The 4,323-nt window shown below is 37.4% G+C and overlaps 1 pseudogene; it reads left to right on the forward strand.

Annotated features, from left to right (window-relative positions):
* The first annotated feature begins 715 nt into the window (after positions 1–715).
* Positions 716–1,567, forward strand: LOC129504323 (protein SET-like; annotated as a pseudogene).
* The last annotated feature ends 2,756 nt before the right edge of the window (positions 1,568–4,323 follow it).

The raw sequence follows: 4,323 nt of genomic DNA on the forward strand, positions 1-4,323 counted from the left end.
TACTTCCATCTGCAAGTGTAACACTGCTAGCCAGATCCCATTCCTTATCAGCGCCTTGACTAGCGCTCCTGACATTGGTGAATTGACTCAAGTGAGACTCATTAGTTAGGCAAATGGAAATCAGAACGTCTGCCCTTTTCTGATAGAGGGTTGAAGATTGTGGCTTAGGTATGCAGCAACAATAGTTTCCAAACACTGAGTCCTGAATTAGGAAGATTTGACCAGCAGGCAGCGCTGGATGATCACAGGCCTCCTGTTCTAATGAGAGTGCCTTTTCTAGCCAACTTCTAACAGGGTTAAAAGCAGAAGAGAGTGCATGCTCTGTGCAGGTGGGCATAGTCCAAAGAGGAAAGACAATGAGGCTGGCCCACAAATCACCACGCATTAGCCATTCCTATAGATAGTTCTCTTTTCAGAAGAATCAGTGAATAAAGGAAACATCAGAAATGATTTCGCCTACCCACCCCCAAATACTCGCTTTGCAGGAGATATAGTTAGAATGATACAGAAAGACTTGTATAAACGGTTGAACAGTAGTGTGTGAAATAAATGCAAACAAAAATAATCAAGGTGATAAATTTAATATTATATAAAGCAGAACTAAAGGAAAAGAGATGTACCTGAGACAGAAATTTTATTCTGCTAAAGTATTCTGTTCAAAATAACAGAATCGAGTCATTGGAGCTTCTTCTTGATGTGCCCCTCTCCCGCTTTCATGAAGTTTCCTCACAGCCTGGCCCCCAAGCACCAGCCCTCGCTGGCACCTCAAATGAAGAAACTGAGGCTGCCTCGGGCCCCCAAGCCGGAGGAGACGGCGACCTCTCAGCACTTGCCAAGGGAGAAAAAGAACAGCGAGAAGCAATTGAACACATTGATGAAGTACAAAATGAAATAGACAGACTTGATGATCAAGCCAGTGAGGAGATTTTGAAAGTAGAACAGAAATATAACAAACTCCGCCAACCACTTTTTCAGAAGAGGTCAGAATTGATCGCCAAAATCCCCAATTTTTGGGTAACAACATTTGTCAACCATCCACAAGTGTCTGCGCTGCTTGGGGAGGAGGATGAAGAGGCGCTGCATTATATGATAAGAGTCAAAGTGACAGAATTTGAAGATATTAAATCAGGTTACAGAACAGATTTTTATTTTGATGAAAACCCTTACTTCAAAAATAAAGAATTTCATCTGAATGAGAGTGGTGATCCATCGTCAAAGTCCACTGAAATCAAATGGAAATCTGGAAAGGATTTGACGAAACGTTCAAGTCAAATGCAGAATAAAGCCAGCAGGAAGGGACAGCACGAGGAACCAGAGAACTTCTTCACCTGGTTTACTGACAGGTGCAGATGAGTTAGGAGAGGTCATCAAAGATGATATTTGGCCAAATCCATTACAGCACCGCTTGGTTCCTGATATGGATGATGAAGGAGAAGGAGAAGAAGATGATGATGATGATGAAGAAGAAGGATTGGAAGATATTGATGAAGGAGATGAGGATGAAGGTGAAGAAGTTGAAGATGATGAGGGGGAGGAAGGAGAGGAGGATGAAGGAGAAGATGACTAATGGAACACTGATGGATTCCAACCTTCCTTTTTTAATTTTCTCCAGTCCCCCTCCTCTTGTGCTCATTCGCCCTGTTTTTTGAAGTCTCTTTTCTCCCCCATTATACCAATGTTCTCAACTTATTTTTTGGGGAAATACCTTGAGCAGAATACAGCGGGAAAAGAACCTCTACACCTTTCTGTTCCAAATTCATTTTTATTCCTTCCTGTCTCAACAAAAACTTTATGGAGTCAACACCACCATGCTCTGTGGGAAAAAAGAAAAATCTTCTGCTCCCTTAGCTCTGCTGGAAGCTGGAGGGTGCTAGGCCCCTGTGTAGTAGTGCATAGAATTCTAGCTTTTTTCCTCCTTTCTCTGTATATTGGGCTCAGAGATTACACTGTGTCTCTATGTGAATATGGACAGTTAGCATTTACCAACATGTACCTATCTACTTTCTCTTGTTTAAAAAAAGAAAAAAAAACTTTAAAAAAATGGGGTTATAGAAGGTCAGCAAAGGGTGGGTTTGAGATGTTTGGATGGGTTAAGTGGGCATTTTGACAACATGGCCTCTCCTTTGGCATGTTTAATTGTGATGTTTAATGGACATCCTTGCAGTTTAAGATGACACTTTTATTTATTTTTATTTTTTTTAAGATGAAACTTTAAAAATAAAACTCTCCTAATGCTGACTTGAGCCCTGCCACTCGATGGGAGAATCAACAGAACCTGTAGGATCTTATTTGGAATTGACATCCTCTATTGTAATTTTGTTCCTGTTTACTTTTAAATTTTCTTTTTGTTTCACTGGAAAGGAAAGATGCTCAGTTCTAAACCTTAAAAGTGTACAAGTTGCTTTGTTACAATAAAACTAAATGTGTACACACACAAAAAACACACAAAATAACACAGAGTCAAAGATGTTAAGTATTAAATAGCACATCTCACAACCTGTAAAATAAAACAGATTTATTTTTAATTTTTTAATAAAACATTTAAACAAGGACAATTGCCAAGAATATGATAACAATATATCAGTCTGCATCAATCAATCAACTAAATATGTAAAATAAATATGTAAAATAAACAACACAGAGTCAGAGATGTTAAGTATTAAATAGAATATCTTGTAATTTGTAAAATAAAACAGATTTATTTTTAATGTTTTAATAAAACAGATTTAAATAAGGACAATTGCCAAGAATATGATAACAATATATCAGTCTGCATCAATCAATCATCAACTAAGTATGTAAAATAAATAAGTACAGAGGACTTTAAATATCAAAAGATATCCAAGGTTGATGTAATCCATTCTCAAGGAAGTATACACCATCTTTCCAACTACCCACAGGAAAATTACAATTTTTTAACTCTTTTATCCATTACACCATAAAAATCCACAAATTTTCTTTTTTAAAAAATATTTTATTTATTTATTCATGAGAGGCACACAGAGAGAGAGAGAGAGAGAGAGAGGCAGAGACACAGGCAGTAGGAGAAGCAGGCTCCATGCAGGAAGCCTGATGTGGGGCTCGAACCTGGGTCTCCAGGATCATACCCTGGGCCGAAGGTGCTGCTAAACCAGGGAGCCACCGGAGCTGCCCATAATTCACAAATTTTCATACTAGAAATAACATTGGCCGCATTCTTTAATAAATTAGTGCAGCAAAATTAGGAATTGACATAAAGTTTTCACAATAACAGTAATAAAGCTTCAGCCATTTGGAATCTTACTAAAGAAGAAAACATTCTGCAAAATAATAACTGGGTCAAAAAAGATACCAGTTGCAGGGTGAAGCCTATGCAGAAAATGAGAGTGAGACTACAGGGTGAGGGTGGGGGAGTGAACAGAAGAAACAGTTAAGTATTTACATTTTGGTTCAAGAAATAACTGAAATAAATGCAATGATAATTCAACTCCCCAAGGCAGGAAAAAGCAGAAGACAAATGTACAGACCACAGGAAGAAGAGTACAAGGGAAATAAAGATAAGAAACCACAGAGACCCCAGGGATGTTATGCGTTGTGTCTTTAGGGGAGGATGATGAGTTTTTTTCTTCTCATGTTCTAACAAACAAAACCAAGTATTAAAACATTGGGGATATTCTTGTTCCCAGGGAACCAGATTATTCTATTAGTAGAATGTCTTCATGACTAAGATTAATTTGCTGTCAGTATTCATGTGTACGTGAGTGTATTCCAAACTACAGATTAATGTAAAGAAACAATGCTTTTATTCCTATAATGCATTATTAAGAGGACCCGGACCAATGAGAACTAGAAATGCTTCAGTGTTTAATAGATGTTCAGGATCCGTGCTGGGTTGAGCGTGGGGATAAGTAATACTTCATTTAAAGTCAAAGTAAGATCATCAGGAAATAATTAAGAACACAATGACTATTTGTGTTTCTATTATTATTTGTGTTAGAAGAATATGGGAAAGGTTTTTCACCTATGTAAAATTAGTCTGTTAGTGCTTTAATTGTGATTCCATATCTGCTTACTGAGGAGCTACTATGTGCAAAGTGCTAGGGAGGCAATGATGAAAAAAGGCTGATGCAGTTCCTCATCTCATGGAACTTACAGCCTACAGGATTAAAAAAATGATATTAATCAAATATCACACAAAGATAAAAATATTACTTGAATAAGTACTATTTGAAGACATGAGATCATATAAGAAGATTAGACATAGGCAAGTAAATCAGGGAAGTCTTTCCTAAGCAAGTGACAGTTTAACAAAGATTTCAGAACAAATGATAAATGATATCAAGC

The sequence above is a fragment of the Nyctereutes procyonoides genome, unplaced genomic scaffold (genome assembly GCF_905146905.1).
Source record: "Nyctereutes procyonoides isolate TBG_1078 unplaced genomic scaffold, NYPRO_anot_genome, whole genome shotgun sequence".
Lineage (NCBI taxonomy): Eukaryota > Metazoa > Chordata > Mammalia > Carnivora > Canidae > Nyctereutes > Nyctereutes procyonoides.